The sequence below is a fragment of the Dipodomys spectabilis genome, unplaced genomic scaffold, assembly GCF_019054845.1.
Source record: "Dipodomys spectabilis isolate Male_0828 unplaced genomic scaffold, ASM1905484v1 ptg000185l, whole genome shotgun sequence".
NCBI classification, from domain to species: domain Eukaryota; kingdom Metazoa; phylum Chordata; class Mammalia; order Rodentia; family Heteromyidae; genus Dipodomys; species Dipodomys spectabilis.
This window is the reverse complement of record NW_024870862.1, coordinates 2,939,497-2,955,394: the sequence shown is the minus strand read 5'-3', so window position 1 is coordinate 2,955,394 and position 15,898 is coordinate 2,939,497. Positions and strand designations below refer to the sequence as shown.

The 15,898-nt window shown below is 40.7% G+C and overlaps 1 pseudogene; it reads left to right on the top strand.

The window, feature by feature from the left end:
* The first annotated feature begins 918 nt into the window (after positions 1-918).
* Positions 919-2,516, top strand: LOC122121154 (annotated as a pseudogene).
* The last annotated feature ends 13,382 nt before the right edge of the window (positions 2,517-15,898 follow it).

The following is a 15,898-nucleotide window of genomic DNA, read 5'->3' as shown; positions in this document are numbered from 1 at the left end:
TCCACATATCTGCAATGAAACCATCATTCATTCTCTGCTGGGCTCAGACTCATCATATGTTTCCCTTCTTTATTTAAAATAACGAAAAATGTGTTTTTGATATGTTATTGAATTATTGAAATGTGCCTCCAACCAAAAAAATAATTCCATTAGTGGAATGTAAATATAAGGCATGGATAAAAACAATCATAAAAACTCCTAGGGAAAAGATCAAAAGTGGCAGCTACTACAAAAGTTGTTTCTTAATCCCAGCATTGGTGTCTCACACCATAATCCTAGTGTAATGTAAACTAATGAAACTTTTCTTTTTGTACCAGTACAGGGGCTTGAACTCGTGGCCTGGGCACTGAGATCATTTGATGAAGGCTAGCACTTTACTACTTGAGTCATAGCCACACATCTAGTATATTTGGTAGTGTAGTGGAGATAAGAATTTCACAGACTTTTCTACCTATGTTGGCTTCAAACTGTGATCCTCTATGTCAGCCTCTTGAGTAGGATTACAGGCATGAGCCACCAGTCCCCAGCTAAAAGTTATTTTTGTAAGATATAAAAGTTTACTTATACTGGGGAAGAGAGGGGGAGGGCGACAGCGGTAGGGGAGGGCAGGGGCGAGGGCAGAGCCTGAGTGTTCCACACACCCCGCACCAGCGCCTCGTGGCACGCCCCACTCTCCTCCCACGACTGGGACGGCTGCAGTCCTCTTGGTCCTCGCGGTCCTCAGAGGCCTGTGCAGCAGCAGCGGCAGCAGCAGGCAGCCAAAGCGGCCCACCTACCCTGCAACCCAGGCCTGGCCGGCGCGACACCAGGTGATGGAGTAGCTGGCCGCCAGTGTAGGCAGAGTAGCACTGAATGAGCCAACCCTACCGTACCAGAGGAGCCCACTCCCGTGCCGCATCCATCAGGCCCGCCGGCTCAATGAGTGAACAGATTATCTGTCAGGGAAGAGCTGCTGCATTGGTTTGTGACGATGCCAATAAAAGTGGGTGCCAGCTGTGGTTCAACTGGGTTCAGCAGAACTCATATCTATCACCATACAGGCAACAACACATTCAGAGTGCTGGGCAGGAAGATCCAGGATCATCAGTTGGTGATCAGCTGTGCCATCCCCAAAGGATTAAAGTATAATCAAGCAACACAGACCTTCCACCAGTGGCGAGATGCCAGGCAGGTGTACAGTCTTAACTATGGCAGCAAAGAGGATGCTAATGTCTTCGCAAGTGGAATGATGCATGCCTTAGAAGTGCTGAATTCACAGGAGGCAGGACCAAAATTGCCTAGATAAAATTCACAACTGCCTGATCAAGTTCAAAATGGCCCATCCCAAGAAGAGTTGGACATCCAAAGAAGACAACTGCAAGAACAGAAACGTCAGAAGGAGCTGGAGAGGGACAGGCTGAAGAGAGAAAGAATGGAGAGGGAAAGACCAGAGAGAGAAAGGTAGAGAGAGAGAGGCTGGATAGAGGTTGGAAAGAGAGAGGTGGAGCAGCTGGAGCGGGAGCAGATGGAGCAGCTGGAGCAAGTGGAATGGGATCAAGAGAGCAGAGTGCCGAGTAATGCCACCTCTGCCTTTGTGGAGACCCCTGTAAACTCTGATCTGGGAGACCCCTCTGCGTCTGAGCCAGGCTATCAGGAAGCCTCTCAGCTGTCGGAGGCTCCAGCCCTGCAGGGTGTTATCTTGGGACCACCTGCACCTCCATCTCCTCCAACACTCCCACCAGGTCCAGTCCAGGCCTCTGTATTCTCTCCTCCCCCAGAACCTCCTCCTTCACCCCCAATGCTATCCTCTGGCCCTCCTCCCCCACGCCCTCTTCCTAATCAAGCCCCTCTCCTGTACCACCTCCTGCACCTCCCTTCCTGCATCCTGATTTTTTCAGGATCCTTTTCAGAAGACAATCGTCCTTTAACTGGACTTGCAGCTGCGATTGCTGGAGCCAAGCTTAGGAAATTGTCACGGGTGGAAGATGCCTCTTTGCCCGGTGTTCACAGATGTGAACTCCGTGTCAGCTAAAACAGTCATGGGTGGTGGAAATGGACCCGTTCCCTTGGCAGGTAGCAGCTCAATGGAGGAAATGAGTCTCCTGATGGCCAGAAGGAGGAGAATGGTCGAAAAGGGATCAACAATAGAAGCAAAAAATGAAGAATCAGAACCTGTAACTTCTAAGGACTCATCAACAAGTACACCTGAACCAACCAGGAAACCTTGGGAAAGAACAAATACAATGAATGGCAGCAAGTCACCCGTCATCTCCAGATGAGATTCTCCAAGGAAAAATCAGATTGTTTTTGACAACAGGTCCTATGAGCCATTATAAGTCCACACCCTTGTCCCAGCCCAGTGCCGACTGGGTCCAGATAGAAAGCCTTGACTGTGACAGACTGAAGCAGGATATTTTAGATGAGATGAGAAAAGAACTAACCAAGCTGAAAGAGGAGTTCGTTGATGCAATCAGGCAGGAGCTGAGCAAGTCAAATACTGCATAGAGAAGCAAACTAAGCAGAGATAAGACTTGAATCTGGAGAAAAACAAAAATTCCTACCAACAACTGTCAACATCACCCCTACAGTTACGAGCTATCAGAAGAAAGTGGAAAAGGAGTCAAGGGAAAATCCCCATCCTCTGAAACCTTCTTAAGTTGTGACTCTGGCGATCATCTGTTTTCATCTCCGTTTGCTGCTGCTTTGACCTTTACTGCAGGATGAAAAGAGAGTTATGTATGAGTTTCCATAACATTTATGCAGAAAATATAAACCCATCAGGCAAGATCGCCATGCATTGAGATATTTTCATGTTGAAATAAAACCACACATTTCTCACAACCCACTGCTAAAATAAAGAGTAGAAAGGCTCATGAAGTTCTCCCCGCCTTCCACATCCTCCCCTCTTTGAGTGCTGAGGAACTGAGCAAGCTCTGCTTTTGTATTGCATGTCTCTCTCTCAGGTTTGTCTTCCTATAGTATTTGGTATTCCATGACTAATTGAGATCAGCGCTATGTAGGTTTAGATCTTAAGATGAGGAACAAATAGAATTGTACATGTTTTCAAAGGATGACATTTACAAGAAAGTGTCTGTAGATGACCAGGTCAGTCGTGAGTGATTGTACAGTGATAGGAAGTCCAAGTTAGCCTTTAGTGGTTAATTAGAGAAGAGAGCATTAAGGACTTTCTTCAATTTTCAGCCTCCTGAATCTGGCATAGCTCTTCTCTCCAATTAACTTTCCCACAAAAGCCAAAGGTTATGGTTAGTCCCATGTATGCACTGAGAGAGCATCTGAAATTCAATTTCTACTCCCAGGCCAAGCAAAAATGAAAAAAATAATAAAAATAAAAGGGGGTGGAAGCAAGCACATATTAAAGTTTTAAAATGACCCAAATGTTGCTGGTCATGTGTGTAATCCTTACTACACAAGAGGCTGACATCTGAGGATTGCAGTGTCAAGTCAGCCAGGGGAGGAACCTGCTTGAGACTCTTATCTCCAGTTACACAGCACAAAACCTTGAGCTGTGGCAGAGGTGTTAAAAACACCAGCATTGATTGTGAAAGCTAAGATATAGGTCCCAGAGTCAGAGGTGAAGCCGCAGGATCAATAAAATTTTAAACGGAGAGAGGATGAATACAGGATGAAATCTGAGGAGCATGCGTCAAAGTAAGCCCATACAAGAAAGTCCATAAGGTTTTCTCTCTGTGTGCATCTGTGTGCTATCCTATGGCTTGAGAATGTTTTGTTCAAAGATAGAGCTCCACCACTCCCAACTTTTCATTGATTAATTGGAGCTAAATGTCTCATGGACTTTCCTGCCCTGGGTGGCTTTGAACCATGATCCTCAGATTTCAGGCAACTGATTCATTCGGGGCTTCACATAAGGCTCATCTCAAACTAACTACCAAGAATTAAAAAAAAAAATGGAGTTGGCTCACACAGAGAGTCCGGGACGAAGGAGCCAGACGCAGCGGGCGAGAGGATTCTACTCAACACCAGCAAGAACCGACAAGGAGCGGACAATTTCATCCTGCACTTTGCAGACCAGAGACGACCCAGGATCCAAGACTCGGTGTGAGTAGAAGCCCCACTTCCTCACTCCTTCCCAGGGAGCAGAGGAGGGAAGGCCACCCCTCCCCCCCCAGCACCGGTGATCTCCATCTTGGATACCGACAAAGCTCGGAGGAGCGGCTAGCTCCAGCTCAGGCCTTGGAATAAAATGAGTCATTTAGCAGGTCACAAGAACTTAAAGGCGAAGTGACCTCAAAGACTCAGTTCCATCCAGGGAAAAGTCACCCAGCTCAGGCGCCAGCCATTGGAGTGGCTCTCCTCACCGGGTAACCAGAGCCAGAGGCTGCCCCGCCCTCTAGCAGCCACCACAATCAATTGAAAAACAGAAACCCTGAGAATGGCTCCAGGCTGGGTGCTGTGAGTTTTTTTCACAAAATAGCCCCAGGGAAAAGCTACTGTTTGTTGAAAGGCCTCAACTCTACCCAGAACCTAGCCTCATCACTGCATCCCCCTCTTTTGTGATTCTCAAAGCAGATCACCCTCCCAGTAAACTAACCTGGGAGGGGGATCTCAAAATCTTGGGTAAAGCAGAGCATTTTTCTGCCTGTTCCAACAAACTGACTTAAGAAACCAATCAAGCCACAGGACCTCAAGCTGACCAGAGACTCCAACCAGACTCTGGTTACAGACAAAAAGGAGATACAGGACTCTTCCCACCCCTCCCCCCCCCCCAAAAAAAAATCAAAGAACTTTTTTTTTTCTTCTTCTTCTTTTCTTTTTTTCTTTTTTTTTGTTTTGTTTTTTTTTTTCGTTTTTTGTTACCTTATACATATAAAAAAATTTTTTTTTGCTTTTCTAAAACTTTTATTAATCTTTAATTTTTGCCTCTTCTGAAAAAATAATTGTTTTCCATTAACTTTTTTTTTCTTTTCTCCTCTTATAATGTTTATTTTAGGAATACGTGAATGTGTGTTCTCCTTTCTTTTCTTGTCTTCTTTCTCTTTTTCTTTCATTCTTACCTTTTTGTTTTTTTGTCTAGCTCTACTGAACTTCTGATCTTTTCTTCTCACTTTCCTATCCTTTCCATCTTTTCCTCTTTGTTCTTCTTTATGTGACTTAACTCTTGTCCTGCACATCCTCAGATAAACCCGTAGTTAACCAGTAGACCCTACCCCCCATTGTGTACACACTTAATCCACAAACTTATTACTCAATTCAAAACCTCTGAGACTTAAATTCATTAATAGCAGTACTACCTCTTTATACCTGTATAATATTTTAAGCATTTTTTTAAAGTTTTTCAAATCTCCTCTATGTCCCTCCCTTTCTCTCAACATATTCATATTCCTCTATAAATAGATGGTCTTTTAATCTCTAAAATAACATTAATTTTTACGTTTCTATTTTTTTTCTGGTCTCTTTTCATTCCCCTTTCCCTTTCTTCTTTTTCTCTCTCTCTCTACTTGCATCCTACCCAACCTATTTCCTGCATTGTGATTAGGACATAGTTAACTCTCCCTGTGCCTCCCCACACCAATGTATTCCTATTTTTTACCCACATCTCTCCCTAACCCTAATAATTTCTGGTTTTCCAAATTCTTCTCTGCGGTTCAAAGCCTTTTAACATATAGTTGTTGGATGTCGAATAGATGTATCTGTTGAACTAGATTGTATCTGTAGACTATTGACAGTACAAATGCAAACTTTGGTTGATGGTTGCCTTAAGATAGTGTTCTAGCACAAAACTGGTGCTATCTTCATCTCAAATGGGCAGAGTAAGCCGGAAAAACACAAGAAAAATGGCAAATTCGGGTATCTCAATTCCCAATCTTGATAATCAGGGGTTAGAACAGATAATGAATAATCCAGAGGAGAGTTCCCAAACAGCTCTACAAACACTGCTGGCAAACATGATAAATGAAAAGTTTGACAATGTACAAAGGACTCTGTATGAGCGTGACAGGGAGAGAGAGGAGGCATCCCAGAAGTTTATACAGGAATATCATAAACGTGAGGAAGCTACTCAAAAACTGATACAGGATTTGCGTGAACAACTTGAGAATACTCAAAGAGAAAGGGAGGAATGGCGTGAGCAGGCTGAGAACACTCAAAGAGATCTGCAGGAATCCCACGAACGGGAGGAAACTAATCAAAGAGTAATACAGGAATTGAGAGACCAGGTAGAGAACACACAAAGATCACTAAAGGCATTCATGGAATCCATTAACAAAGAGCTGAAGGAAGTCAGGGACACCACAAAGGGAATGCTGAATGGAACCCAACAGAAGGAATGGGAGCCCAAAGAAACCATAACCAATCAACTAAGTGATTTGAGGACAAACACTGAACACCAAATTAAGGAAGTAAAGAAATTCATACAAGACCTAAAACAGAGCTTCAACAAAGAACTTGAAGCCATCAAAGCTGACCTATTAGAAGGAAAAGAGATAAAAAACAAAGTAGAGAGTCTTGACAGCAGGTTAGACCATGCAGAAGATCGAATCTCAGGGATTGAAGACAGCCTAGATATTATAGAGAAAGAACATACAACGATCCAAGACAAGTCCAAGAAATATGATAGATCTATCCAACACCTGGAAGACACCATCAGAAAGCCTAATCTAAGGATAATGGGAGTAGAGGAGCACCTAGAAACAGAAGTTAATGGTCTAGGAAATTTGTTTAACAGGATCCTAGCAGAGAACTTCCCAAACATGCAAAAAGATAGGCCTGTCCAGATACAAGAAGCCTTTAGAACCCCAAATAGAACAGACCAGAATAGGACATCCCACAGCCACATTATAATCCACACAGGATCAACTCAGAACAAGGAAAAGATCCTTAAAGCTGTCAGAGAGAAAAGGGTAATCACTTATAAAGGGAAACCAATTAGAATCACCTCAGATTTCTCAGGAGAGACAATCAAAGCAAGAAGAGCCTGGAATGATGTATGCCATGCCCTAAAAACAAACAACTATCAACCAAGAATACTGTACCCAGCTAAACTCTCCTTCATAACTGAAGGCCAAATAAAAACCTTCCGTAGCAAAGAAAAATTGAAACAATACATCTCCACCAAACCAGCCCTACAAAAGATTCTTAAAGATGTCCTACACATAGAAAACCAACAAGACCACAATAAAGGCCAAGAAACTGCACCCAAACTGAGAATCCAAGAACCATAGGAAGAACCCAGTTTTCGCAGCTCCCAAGAAGGTAGATAACATGGCAGGAACTCCCAAATACCTCTCAGTCCTATCTCTTAATGTTAACGGAATGAACTCTCCAATTAAGCGACATAGACTGTCTAGTTGGATTAAAAAACAAGACCCTTCTATCTGCTGCCTGCAGGAGTCACATCTTGCCCATAAAAACAAACACATTTTCAATGTTAAAGGCTGGAACAAAATCTACCAAGCAAACGGACCGCATAAACAGGCGGGAGTTGCAATCCTAATATCAGATAAAATAGACTTCAAATTAAAATTCGTGAAAAGAGATAAAGAAGGTCACTACATACTAATTAAAGGATCTCTCCTTCAGGAGGATATTACAATTCTAAATATCTATTCACCAAACAATGGAGCACCCAAATTTATCAAAGAAACATTACTTTCCCTCAAATCCCATATAGATCCAAAGGCATTAATTGTTGGGGATTTTAACACACCACTCTCCCCACTAGATAGATCAACTCGGCAAAAACTCAACAGAGAAACCACAGATCTAAACAGCTGCATAGATCAACTAGACTTAACAGACATTTACCGAACATTTCACCCAGCAGCATCAGAATACACGTTTTTCTCAGCAGCACATGGAACGTTTTCTAAAATAGGCCACATTTTAGGCCACAAAGCAAACTTGTCTAAATTCAGAAACATTGAAGTTATACCTTGCATTCTCTCTGACCACAAGTGAATAAAATTAGAACTCAACACCAAAAGCCACCAAAGAAAGTCCGGTATCACATGGAGTCTGAAGAACACACTGCTGAATCATGAGTGGGTCATGGAAGAGATTAGAAAGGAAATTCAAATGTTCATGCTATTCAACAAAAATGAACACACAAAATACCAGCTCCTCTGGGACACAGCAAAGGCAGTACTCAGAGGCAAGTTTATAGCTCTGAGCTCCTACATCAACAAATTGGAGAGATCTGAAACTAGCAATTTAATGACGCATCTAAACCTCCTTGAAAAAGAGCAGCAAGATAAACCCCAATCCAGTAGACGGAAAGAAATAAAATTAAATCAGAATTAAATGAGTTAGAATCCAAAAAAACTATAGAAAGAATCAACAAAACAGAGTTGGTTCTTCGAAAAACTTAACAAAATTGACAGACCCTTAGCAAAGCTTATCAGAAAAAGAAGAGAACACACCCAAATTAATAAACTCAGAGATGAGAATGGAAACATCACCACGGAAACAACCAAGATTCAGAACATTATAAGGGAATACTTCTCAAAACTGTATGCTAATAAGTTTGAGAACTTGACAGAAATGGACCTCTTCCTAGCAAATTTTGACATGCCAAAACTAAACCAAGATGAGTTAAACTATCTTAACAGGCCCATATCAAGCATTGAAATAGAATCAGCAATAAGAGACCTCCCAGCTAAGAAAAGTCCAGGACCAGATGGTTTTATAGCGTAATTTTACAAGGCCTTCAAAGCAGAGCTCACACCAATTCTCCTCCAACTCTTCAATGAAATTGAAAGAGAAAGGTCACTATCGAACACATTCTATGAAGCCATCATAACCCTCATCCCAAAACCAGGCAGGGACTCATCAAAGAAAGAGAACTATAGACCCATTTCTTTGATGAACATTGATGCAAAACTTCTCAACAAAATTTTGGCCAACCGACTTCAACAATTCATCCAAAAAATCATACACCACGATCAAACAGGATTCATTTCAGGGATGCAAAGCTGGTTCAATATACGCAAATCAATTAATATTATTCATCACATGAAAAGGAGCAAGAATAAGAACCACATGGTTATCTCAATAGACGCAGAAAAAGCATTCGACAAGATCCAACACCCCTTCCTGATGAAGGTTTTGGAAAAATTAGGAATCCATGGAACATTCCTCAATACAATAAAGGTTGTATATGACAAACCTACAGCCAGCATTATACTCAATGGTGAAAAACTAAAGCCATTTCCTCTTAACTCAGGAACAAGACAAGGATGCCCACTCTCTCCACTTCTCTTCAATCTAGTATTAGAATGCCTAGCTACAGCAATAAGACAAGATGCAGACATAAAGGGGATCCAAATTGGGAAAGAAGAAATAAAACTCTCCCTCTTTGCAGATGACATGATCTTGTATTTAAAGAATCCCATAGACTCCACTCCCAAATTACTCAAGGTGATTCAAAACTTTTGCAAAGTAGCAGGTTATAAAATTAACCCCCCAAAATCAATGGCTTTTCTGTATGCCAACAATGAGAAAAGTGTGGCTGAAATTAGGAAAGCAACTCCATTTGTAATAGCCCCACAAAAAATAAAATACCTAGGAATTAACTTAACTAAAGAAGTGAAGGACCTCTATGATGAAAACTTTAAAATCTTGAAAAAGGAAATCAACACAGAACTTAAAAAATGGCAAAACCTCCCATGCTCCTGGATTGGAAAGATTAACATTGTGAAAATGGCAATATTTCCCAAGACTATCTACAAATGCAATGCAATACCTATCAAAATTCCACCCTCATTCTTCAAGGAGATAGAAGAGGAAATCAAAAAATTCATATGGAACAATAAAAGACCCCGAATAGCAAAAATGCTCCTCAACGGAAAGAACACTGCTGGAGGAATATCAGTACCAAATTTCAAACTCTACTATAAAGCCATAGTAATAAAAACAGCTTGGTATTGGCATAAGAACAGACCTCAGGACCAATGGAATAGAATTGAAAACCCAGAAATGAACCTACAGACCTATAGCCATCTAATCTTCGATAAGGGAGCTAAAACAATAGAATGGAAGAAAGACAGCCTCTTCAGTAAATGGTGTTGGCAAAACTGGTTAACTACATGTAGAAAACTAAAGCTAGATCCTTATATATCACCCTGCACCAGAATCAACTCCAAATGGATCAAAGACCTTGAACTCAAAGCAGACACTCTGAAAACATTACAGGATGGAATAGGAGAAACCCTGGGTCTCCTGGGCTCAGGCCGAAATTTTCTGAATAGAGACCCGGAAACACAACAAATCAAAGAAAGGTTGGACAAATGGGATTGTATAAGGTTGCAGAGCTTCTGCAGGGCAAATGACATAGCTAGCAAGATCAATAGAAAGCCCACGGATTGGGAGAAGATCTTTACTAGCCATACAACGGACAAGGGTCTCATATCTAAAATATACTTGGAACTCAAAAAATTAAACCACCCAACAACAAATCCTCAAAGAAACAACTGCCCAATATGTAAGTGGGCGAAAGACTTAAAGAGAAGCTTCTCTGAAGAAGAAAGAAGGATGGCCAATAGACACATGAAGAAATGTTCAACATCCCTAGCCATAAAAGAAATGCAAATCAAAACAACATTGAGATATCACCTCACTCCAGTTAGAACAGCAAAAATCAAGAACTCTAACAACAACAGATGCTGGAGGGGATGTGGAGAGAAAGGAACCTTACTTCATTGTTGGTGGGAATGTAAACTTGTTCAACCACTTTGGAAAGCAGTATGGAGGTTCCTCAAAAGACTCCACATAGAGCTCCCCAATGACCCAGCAATCCCACTTTTGGGCATTTACCCAAATGATCACAAACAAGGCCACACTAAAGCTACCAGCACAACTATGTTTATTGCAGCATTATTTACCATAGCTAAGATATGGAACCAACCCAGATGCCCCTCAGTAGATGAATGGATCAAGAAGATGTGGTATATATACACAATGGAATTCTATGCCTCCATCAGAAAGAATGACATTGCCCCATTTGTTAGGAAATGGAAAGGCTTGGAAAAAATTATATTAAGTGAAGTAAGCCAGGCCCAAAGAAACATAGGTCCCATGGTTTCCCTTATTTGCAATATCTAGTATAGGTATGAGTCAAGCGGAAAAAGTCAGAGAATGTGATGTTAGGAAAACGAACCGTCAAATATGTATTTTAATGTTTTTGTTTCTTTCATGCATGTGTTTCTAACGCATTTATAATATTATTTCTTTGTTGCTTTGTATGTCCCTCCCCCACAGTGTAACCCCTGCTTTCACTGTATTTGATGTCAGTATAACATGTGGAGGAGACGGGGACAAACAAGTCGTTTAAGGATTCAGGTGGACCTGTTGCAACAATGAGAAGTACAAAATGTCATGTCAAAACCAGCTTTACAATGTCGGTGGGGGGGTATGATTGGGTGGGGGGGAGGGGGGAGGCTGGGAAGGGAGGTGAAGGGTAAACAAAGGAGGAGGTTGCAATGCTTGGTAAGAAATGTATGCATTTTTCTGCCCATGTAATTGTTACCCCTCTGTACAGTATGTTCTCAAATAAAATAAAATTAAATTAAAAAAAAATGGAGTTGAGCTGTGACTTAAATGGCAAACTGGGTAATCACTTTTTAGGACAGCACCTAGGGCCTTAGTTCAAGCACCAAGACAAAACAAGTATATCTACAAGCTTTCCTTTCGCTCATTTGGTAAGCCACTAGTCTTGAAGGTAAAGCTCTGGTATTGTATCCAATCTCTGATTTGTAGCCCCATGACTAGCACATATACAATAAAAATTTTTAAAAAATGCAAAAAAAAATTTAAGTGGAAAAAAGAACATATTAACATTTTAAAATGAGCAATGGTTTTATGGTTCATGTGTATAATTGGAGTACCTCAGGAATCTGAAATCTGAGGATCAGTTTGTAGCCAGACTACACAGAAAAGTACATTAGAATCTTATGTCCATAAGCCAGAAAAAAAGCTAAAAGCTGAGCTGTGGAAGTTGTAAAATATCATCCTTGAGCCAAAAAGCTAAGAAACACAAGGACACTTGTGGTTCTGTCTTGTAATCCTAGCTACTCAGGAGGCTGATGTATGAAGATCACGGTTCAAAGCCTTCCTGGGAAGGAAAGTTCATGAGAATCTTATGTCCAATTAACCACCAGAAAACCTTAAGTGACACTGTGGGTGAAGAACTCGAGCATTCACCTTAAGCTGAAGAGCTCAAAGACAGCACTCAGGCCAAGAGTTCAAACTCTACCCTACGTAAAAATAGGTAAGAAACAGCAATGAGGCCCAAAGATTAGGTCTACTGACCGCAATAAAAAAGCATTGAGGTTGAAGGGAAGAGCTGGTTAAAAATATTAAAATAAGACAGAGGCTGGTTGCTTATGCCTGTAAATCCTAGCTACCCAGGAGGTGGAAATCTAAGGGCTGCAGTTCAAAGCTAGACCTACCAAATGTCCATGAGACTTGTGCATGTAATTACCAGTACGAGGAATTGAACTTGCCCTGTTTTACTCAAGGCGAGAGTCCTACCACTCCAGCATTTTGGTGATTAATTGGAGATAAGAATCTCAGACTCCGGCTGGGAAGTTGGCTCAGTGGTTGAGTGCTTGCCTTGCATGCATGAGACGTGGATTTGTTTCCTCAGAACCACATATACAAAAAAAGCCGGAAATGGTGTTGCAGCTCAATTGATAGAGCGCTAACCTTAAGCTGGAATGCTGAGGGACAATGCCTAGGCCTAGAGTTCAGGCCCCACAACCAATGGAAAATAAAAGAACCTCAGACTTTGCTGCTCAGACTGGCTTCAAACCAAGAGCATCAGATTTCAACTTCCTTAGTTGTGCTGGGCTTTGCCTGAGACTTTTCAAAAAGAAAGAAGCTGGAAGTTGCGCTGTGACTCAGTTGGCAGAACTGAGCAAAATCTCTGAGGCAGTGGCCAATCTCTAGATTGAGAAAAAAAAAAAAAACCATAAAAACTTTCAAAAATAAATAACACAATGTAATACAAAAAATTTTAATATGATGCAAAGGAAAACTGTTTCTTTTAAATGCAGCAAACAAGAACACACTACAAAATTTCAAAATAATTACTGAAAGTAAGGGGAAAGGAAAATTTTTTAAAATTCATGCAAATATTAAATCTAAACTGACATGACCAAAATCTAATGTTATCAGAAACTTATCTCTTACTTTTCTCTCACTTGTAAATGCTTACAAGCAATTGTCCCTCCAGTTTCAGCACTAGTATGGTGATTTGGAAATGACCTTTCTATGCAGCCTTGTCTGAATAGGGATCTTCCTTCTTTAGCCTCGAGTTAAACTACAGCCACTGCCCTCATTTTAATTCACAAATCCTTTAAAACTCAACCTCAATATTCAAATGATGGGTCATATGTAAAAGAATGAATAAACATCAGAGATCCACCAGAGATCCTCTGAGGAATACAATCATAACAGTAGAAGAGCACCGACCACTCAAGGCAGGTAACAGAAGGAAGATTTAGCATTTCTTTTTTTGGATGTGCAGGGGGTTGAAAACAGGGCCTTATGATTGCTAGGAAGGAATACAATTCAGTGATATTAATTATATCCACACTACTTTTTAACCATTACCTCTGTTGGTGAACTTTCTTTTCAATAATGATGGAATCCACACAATCATTGAGTATTAATCACCCCCAATGACCTGCCCCAGAAACTTTTAATCTTCCATTTTTCTCTTATGAAATGGTTTAGTCAATATATTTCACATAATAGATTATTTTTGTGTCCATCGATGACAGATATATATTAATTGCAGCCTTTTGTGGATGAGTCATCATTTATGCATACCTCACGTTTTATAAACCTATTCATCTGATAGACACTCCAGGTGTTTACAACTCCTGACTATTGTAAACGTTGCTGATGTTATCGTTGGCATGTGAGCTATTGGTTTTTGTTTGCAGTTCTTTTGGGTATACAATGAGCAACGGAATTGCTGGGTTATGTGGTAATGCTATGCTATGTTAGAAGAATGTGTCAAATTCTAACATAATTGCTATATCACTTTCATCACCACAGAAATGTGGTACAAATGGTCAGTATTTCAAATCTTCCACAGCTGTGCCCTAAAGGATCATTTTTTTTTTACTTTTTACTTGGTTTTATTTAGGCCATGCAGGTCTTGAACTATGTAGCATTGTCTAGAGCTGAAGTGAGAACAATACCAAATGCCACTGACCCAGCCTCCGAAAACATTTATTCTGGTAGTCATTTTTTCTAGAGATAAATTTTAGTGATTATATGCATGTTAACTCTTTTAAAATAAGGTTTTGAATTTTAAAATGACATATAATTGTAATGACTCTGTGTACCATCTTTATTATAAAAAAAATATATTTACTAAAACTATAAAAAGACAAAAAGGGTTTGAACTATCTGAGTTAGATGTCAGCATCCCAGTAGAAAAATACATTACAATCACAGTCTGATAAAGACCCAAGCGAAATAACACAATAAGAGCTCATCTAAAGTAAAATGAAGAGCAAGGACTGGGGCAGGAGTAGAGCACTTGCTTACCAAGCAGCCTCTGAATCAAAACCCCAATACTGCCAAGGGATAAATAAAATATTAACACTTAAGAAAAGGTGCATATTATAGTATTATGGATGACATGGAGGTACACATCTGTACCTAGGCAGTAGAATTATGAAGTTAAGAACAGTCTTGGCTACATAATGAGACTCATCTTGAATAACATAGAATAAAATAAATCAAACTACATTTTTAAAGACTAAGGTGTAGTTTAAATATAATTCAAATCGTTTTGCATGTGCAAGGAACTGATATAATGCACAAAAATTATATGCTTTAATAAGTACAATGTCAGTTTATCAGTGCAGTACAAGGTGCCCTTTGTCTGGAATCCATCCTAAGACAGTTGGTCCACCTGTCTTCTGGGATAGACTGAGGGCGTTGCTGGGCAAACTATATTTTGATCTCCATTCTTGGGTCCCACTTACAAATCTTTTTTTAGTAGACCACCTACAAATCTCTCCCATCCCAATAACAGCCTCCTGGCTTTCAAGTGAGGTTATCTTTGATATCTCTTAGGGCTCTCCACTCTTGGCTGGAACTGCTCTGTTCCTAGGCCCAAATTCAGCAGCTTGTTCTGAGAAGAGTGGTAGCTATTTTGCTAGCCAACTCTGTCCTCTGCCATCTCCTCCTCAAATTAGTCTTTGGTATCAGTATGAATCTGCTCAGATGGTAGAGCCAACCTGGGCTGGCTTTGAACCCTGATCCTCAGATCTCAGTCTCCCTTGCACCTGGCATCATTTCTTCCTTCGAGGAATATTTCAGGGGGATAGAATAGCACAGCACCACATACATTTGTTAGGAATTGCCCCAGGGTGAGCCAGATGCTCAGACTCAAACCACTGACATTGATATTGCCTTTGGTGTCCAATAGGATGTTGTTGGACTTAAGGTCGTGTGTGATTCTGTTTTGGTATAGGTGGTGAACAACACTTACAATTTTTATGATGAGCCTCCTGGTTTAATCCTCATATTGATGGCAGGATTTTCAGATCCACCCCAAGAGGTATCCCCTAATGGCCAGTTCCATGATGAGACATACATACTCTTCCTTCTCCATCACTTAGTACAACCTAATGATGTGTTTGCGCCATACCGTCTTAAAAATGTTCACTTCATTCTTTATCCAATGATGAGGACTCTCACTTCTAGAGTATTTTAAATGCCACATCCTTGTCTGTGAGTTGGGGATGTGCCAGCTTCACTTGTCCATAGGTACCTTTGTGGATGAGCTCTTTCATCTGGTATTGTTCGGTGATCTCTTCCTTCAAAGAGCTTGAGCTTGATTCTTTGTGTTCTTCCATCCTTCTGCTATTATGGCAGGTAGCAACCCTACCTAAAATAAACTAAATAAAATATTGGAAAACCC